Source organism: Triturus cristatus, chromosome 9, assembly GCF_964204655.1.
Source record: "Triturus cristatus chromosome 9, aTriCri1.1, whole genome shotgun sequence".
Taxonomy (NCBI): Eukaryota; Metazoa; Chordata; class Amphibia; order Caudata; family Salamandridae; genus Triturus; species Triturus cristatus.
In genome coordinates this window covers 705688118-705695102 of record NC_140592.1, presented here as the reverse complement: position 1 = coordinate 705695102, position 6985 = coordinate 705688118, and positions in this window count along the sequence as shown.

Below are 6985 nucleotides of genomic sequence, written 5' to 3'. Positions count from 1 at the left end.
TCCGATGAAAAACGATAACCCCGGAATTGTCAAACCTTCTCCACATGGTCGGGAATCGTAATTTTTTAATGTAAATTTTTTGGACTGTTAATCAATATTTCATCTGAAACTGTAAATAAATATTGCATGTGAAATATCACTTTTAGGACTAATATAAGTTTGTTTAGAGTCACTTTCCTGCTTGAAATCAGTCAAAATATAAGCTTCTGAGGAGGAGGAAAGGTCTGTAAAAATGGCAGTTTTGTTCACTGTGAGGCTTTAAAACATGGTCATTCAACATGAGTTACAATAAATTGACAATTTGAATAATTTTTTTTACAGTCCAAAAAATCAATTTTCTAATGAAAACGAAGACAACGGACCTGTCGAACCTTCTCCAGATGGTCAGGAATGGTAATTTTTCAATGTTAAATCTTTTGACTGTAAATAAATATTGCATGTGAAATATCACTTTTAGGACTAATATAAGTTTGTTTAGAGTCACTTTCCTGCTTGAAATCAGTCAAAATATAAGCTTCTGAGGAGGAGGAAAGGTCTGTAAAAATGGCAGTTTTGTTCACTGTGAGACTTTAAAACATGGTCATTCAACATGAGTTACAATAAATTGACAATTTGAATAATTTTTTTTTCAGTCAAAAAAATCAATTTTCTAATGAAAACGAAGACAACGGACCTGTCGAACCTTCTCCAGATGGTCAGGAATGGTATTTTTTCAATGTTAAATCTTTTGACTCTAAATAAATATTGCATGTGAAATACCACTTTTGGAACTAAAATAAGTGTGTTTTGAGTCATTTTCCTGCTTGAAATCAGTCAAAATATAAGCATCTGAGGAGGAGGAAAGGTCTGTAAAAATGGCAATTTTGGGTACTGTGAGGTTATAAAAAGTGGTTATTCAACATGAGGCACAATCCAATTTACATTTGTAATCATTTATGTACACTCCAAAAATCAATTTTCTGATGAAAAATGATGAGCCCGGAGCTGTCGAACCTTCTCCAGATGGTCAGGAATGGTAATTTTTTAATGTTAAATCTTTTAACTGTAAATAAATATTGCACGTGAAATATCACTTTTGAAACTAAAATAAGTGTGTTTAGAGTCATTTTCCTGCCCGAAATAGGTAAAGAAAAAAGGCTTCTGACTAGGAGGAAAGGTCGGTAAAAATGGCAATTTTGGTCACTGTGAGGCTTTAAAAAGTAGTTAATCAACATGAGGTACAATCCAATTGAGATTTTGAATCATTTTTTGTACAGTCCAAAAAATCAATTTTCCGATGAAAAACAATGACCCCGGAACTGTCAAACCTTCTTCAGATTGTACGGAATCGTAATTTTTTAATGTTAAATCTTTTGACTGTTAATCAATATATCATCTGAAACATCACTTTTGGGACTAAAATAAGTGTGTTTAGAGTCATTTTCTTGCCAGAAATCAGTCAAATAAGAAGCTTCTGAGTAGGAGGAAAGGTCTGTAAAAATGGCAATTTTGGTCACTGTGAGGCTTTAAAAAGTAGTTAATCAACATGAGGTACAATCCAATTGACATTTTGAATCATTTTTTGTACAGTCCAAAAAATCAATTTTCTGATGAAAAACGATGACACCGGACCAGTCGAACCTTCTCCAGATGGCCAGAAATGGTAATTTTTTAATGATAAATCTTTTGACTGTAAATAAATATTGCACGTGAAATATCACTTTTGAAACTAAAATAAGTGTGTTTAGTCATTTTCCTGCCTGAAATAGGTAAAGAAAAAAAGCTCCTGACTAGGAGGAAAGGTCTGTAAAAATGGCAATTTTGGTCACTGTGAGGCTTTAAAAAGTAGTTAATCAACATGAGGTACAATCCAATTGAAATTTTGAATAATTTTTTGTACAGTCCAAGAAATCAATTTTCCGATGTAAAAGGATGACCCCGGACCTGTCGAACTTTCTCCAGAAGGTCAGAAATGGTAATTTTCTAATGTAAAATCTTTTGACTGTAAATAAATATTGCATGCGAAATATCACTTTTGGAACAAGTATAAGTGTGTTTAGAGCAATATTCCTGCCCGAAATCATTCAAAATAGAGGCTTCTGAGTAGGAGGAAAGGTCTGTAAAAATGGCAATTTTGTTCACTGTGAGGCTTTAAAACATGGTCATTCAACATGAGGCACAATCCAATTGACAATTTGAATAATTTTTTGTACAGTCCAAAAAATCAATTTTCTGATGAAAAACAATGACCCCCTGGACCTGTCGAACTTTCTCCAGACGGTCAGGAATGGTAATTTTTCAATGTAAAATCTTTTGACTGTAAATAAATATTGCATGTGAAATATCACTTTTAGGACTAATATAAGTTTGTTTAGAGTCACTTCCCTGCCCTAAATCCGTCAAAATAGAACCTTCTGAGGAGGAGGAGGAAAGGTCTGTAAAAATGGCAATTTTGGTCTTTGTGAGACTATAAAACATGGTCATTCAACATGAGGCACAATCCAATTGACACTTTGAAAAATTTTCTGTACAGTCCAAAAAATCAATTTTCTGATGAAAAACGAAGACCGCGGCCCTGTCGAACCTTCTCCAGATGGTCAGGAATGGTAATTTTTCAATGTAAAATCTTTTGACTGTAAATAAATATTGCATGTGAAATATCACTTTTGGAACTAAAATAAGTGTGTTTTGAGTCATTTTCCTGCTTGAAATCGGTCAAAATATAAGCTTCTGACTAGGAGGGAAGGTCTGTAAAAATGGCAATTTTGGTCACTGTGAGGCTTTAAAACGTAGTTAATCAACATGAGGTACAATCCAATTGGCATTTTGAATAATTTTTTGTAGAGTCCATGAAATCAATTTTCCGATGAAAAAAGATGACCTGTCGAACTTTTCTCCAGAAGTTCAGAAATGGTAATTTTCTAATGTAAAATCTTTTGACTGTAAATAAATATTGCATGTGAAATATCTCTTTTGGAACTAAAATAAGTGTGTTTAGAGTAATATTCCTGCCTGAAATCAGTCAAAATAGAAGCTTCTGAGTAGGAGAAAAGGTCTGTAAAAATGGCAATTTTGGTCACTGTGAGGCTTTAAAATGTGGTCATTGAACATGAGGCACAATCCAATTGACATTTTGAATAATTTTTGGAACAGTCCAAAAAAACAATTTCGAATGAAAAACGATGACACTGGACCTGTCGAACCTTCTCCAGATGGTCAGGAATGGTAAGTTTTTTAATGTTAAATCTTTTGACTGTAAATATATATTGCACGTGAAATATCACTTTTGAAACTAAAATAAGTGTGTTTAGAGTCATTTTCCTGCCCGAAATCAATTAAAATATAAGCTTCTGAGGAGGAGGAATGGTCTGTAAAAATGGCAATTTGGGTACTGTGAGGCTTTAAAAAGTGGTTATTCAACATGAGGCACAATCCAATTTACATTTTGAATCATTTATGTACACTCCAAAAACTCAATGTTCCGATGAAAAACGATAACCCCGGAATTGTCAAACCTTCTCCACATGGTCGGGAATCGTAATTTTTTAATGTAAATTTTTTGGACTGTTAATCAATATTTCATCTGAAACTGTAAATAAATATTGCATGTGAAATATCACTTTTAGGACTAATATAAGTTTGTTTAGAGTCACTTTCCTGCTTGAAATCAGTCAAAATATAAGCTTCTGAGGAGGAGGAAAGGTCTGTAAAAATGGCAGTTTTGTTCACTGTGAGGCTTTAAAACATGGTCATTCAACATGAGTTACAATAAATTGACAATTTGAATAATTTTTTTTACAGTCCAAAAAATCAATTTTCTAATGAAAACGAAGACAACGGACCTGTCGAACCTTCTCCAGATGGTCAGGAATGGTAATTTTTCAATGTTAAATCTTTTGACTGTAAATAAATATTGCATGTGAAATATCACTTTTAGGACTAATATAAGTTTGTTTAGAGTCACTTTCCTGCTTGAAATCAGTCAAAATATAAGCTTCTGAGGAGGAGGAAAGGTCTGTAAAAATGGCAGTTTTGTTCACTGTGAGACTTTAAAACATGGTCATTCAACATGAGTTACAATAAATTGACAATTTGAATAATTTTTTTTTCAGTCCAAAAAATCAATTTTCTAATGAAAACGAAGACAACGGACCTGTCGAACCTTCTCCAGATGGTCAGGAATGGTATTTTTTCAATGTTAAATCTTTTGACTCTAAATAAATATTGCATGTGAAATACCACTTTTGGAACTAAAATAAGTGTGTTTTGAGTCATTTTCCTGCTTGAAATCAGTCAAAATATAAGCATCTGAGGAGGAGGAAAGGTCTGTAAAAATGGCAATTTTGGGTACTGTGAGGTTATAAAAAGTGGTTATTCAACATGAGGCACAATCCAATTTACATTTGTAATCATTTATGTACACTCCAAAAATCAATTTTCTGATGAAAAATGATGAGCCCGGAGCTGTCGAACCTTCTCCAGATGGTCAGGAATGGTAATTTTTTAATGTTAAATCTTTTAACTGTAAATAAATATTGCACGTGAAATATCACTTTTGAAACTAAAATAAGTGTGTTTAGAGTCATTTTCCTGCCCGAAATAGGTAAAGAAAAAAAGCTTCTGACTAGGAGGAAAGGTCGGTAAAAATGGCAATTTTGGTCACTGTGAGGCTTTAAAAAGTAGTTAATCAACATGAGGTACAATCCAATTGAGATTTTGAATCATTTTTTGTACAGTCCAAAAAATCAATTTTCCGATGAAAAACAATGACCCCGGAACTGTCAAACCTTCTTCAGATTGTACGGAATCGTAATTTTTTAATGTTAAATCTTTTGACTGTTAATCAATATATCATCTGAAACATCACTTTTGGGACTAAAATAAGTGTGTTTAGAGTCATTTTCTTGCCAGAAATCAGTCAAATAAGAAGCTTCTGAGTAGGAGGAAAGGTCTGTAAAAATGGCAATTTTGGTCACTGTGAGGCTTTAAAAAGTAGTTAATCAACATGAGGTACAATCCAATTGACATTTTGAATCATTTTTTGTACAGTCCAAAAAATCAATTTTCTGATGAAAAACGATGACACCGGACCTGTCGAACCTTCTCCAGATGGCCAGAAATGGTAATTTTTTAATGATAAATCTTTTGACTGTAAATAAATATTGCACGTGAAATATCACTTTTGAAACTAAAATAAGTGTGTTTAGTCATTTTCCTGCCTGAAATAGGTAAAGAAAAAAAGCTCCTGACTAGGAGGAAAGGTCTGTAAAAATGGCAATTTTGGTCACTGTGAGGCTTTAAAAAGTAGTTAATCAACATGAGGTACAATCCAATTGAAATTTTGAATAATTTTTTGTACAGTCCAAGAAATCAATTTTCCGATGTAAAAGGATGACCCCGGACCTGTCGAACTTTCTCCAGAAGGTCAGAAATGGTAATTTTCTAATGTAAAATCTTTTGACTGTAAATAAATATTGCATGTGAAATATCACTTTTGGAACAAGTATAAGTGTGTTTAGAGCAATATTCCTGCCCGAAATCATTCAAAATAGAGGCTTCTGAGTAGGAGGAAAGGTCTGTAAAAATGGCAATTTTGTTCACTGTGAGGCTTTAAAACATGGTCATTCAACATGAGGCACAATCCAATTGACAATTTGAATAATTTTTTGTACAGTCCAAAAAATCAATTTTCTGATGAAAAACAATGACCCCCTGGACCTGTCGAACTTTCTCCAGACGGTCAGGAATGGTAATTTTTCAATGTAAAATCTTTTGACTGTAAATAAATATTGCATGTGAAATATCACTTTTAGGACTAATATAAGTTTGTTTAGAGTCACTTCCCTGCCCTAAATCCGTCAAAATAGAACCTTCTGAGGAGGAGGAGGAAAGGTCTGTAAAAATGGCAATTTTGGTCTTTGTGAGACTATAAAACATGGTCATTCAACATGAGGCACAATCCAATTGACACTTTGAAAAATTTTCTGTACAGTCCAAAAAATCAATTTTCTGATGAAAAACGAAGACCGCGGCCCTGTCGAACCTTCTCCAGATGGTCAGGAATGGTAATTTTTCAATGTAAAATCTTTTGACTGTAAATAAATATTGCATGTGAAATATCACTTTTGGAACTAAAATAAGTGTGTTTTGAGTCATTTTCCTGCTTGAAATCGGTCAAAATATAAGCTTCTGACTAGGAGGGAAGGTCTGTAAAAATGGCAATTTTGGTCACTGTGAGGCTTTAAAACGTAGTTAATCAACATGAGGTACAATCCAATTGGCATTTTGAATAATTTTTTGTAGAGTCCATGAAATCAATTTTCCGATGAAAAAAGATGACCTGTCGAACTTTTCTCCAGAAGTTCAGAAATGGTAATTTTCTAATGTAAAATCTTTTGACTGTAAATAAATATTGCATGTGAAATATCTCTTTTGGAACTAAAATAAGTGTGTTTAGAGTAATATTCCTGCCTGAAATCAGTCAAAATAGAAGCTTCTGAGTAGGAGAAAAGGTCTGTAAAAATGGCAATTTTGGTCACTGTGAGGCTTTAAAATGTGGTCATTGAACATGAGGCACAATCCAATTGACATTTTGAATAATTTTTGGAACAGTCCAAAAAAACAATTTCGAATGAAAAACGATGACACTGGACCTGTCGAACCTTCTCCAGATGGTCAGGAATGGTAAGTTTTTTAATGTTAAATCTTTTGACTGTAAATATATATTGCACGTGAAATATCACTTTTGAAACTAAAATAAGTGTGTTTAGAGTCATTTTCCTGCCCGAAATCAATTAAAATATAAGCTTCTGAGGAGGAGGAATGGTCTGTAAAAATGGCAATTTGGGTACTGTGAGGCTTTAAAAAGGGGTTATTCAACATGAGGCACAATCCAATTTACATTTTGAATCATATATGTACACTCCAAAAACTCAATGTTCCGATGAAAAACGATAACCCCGGAATTGTCAAACCTTCTCCACATGGTCGGGAATCGTAATTTTTT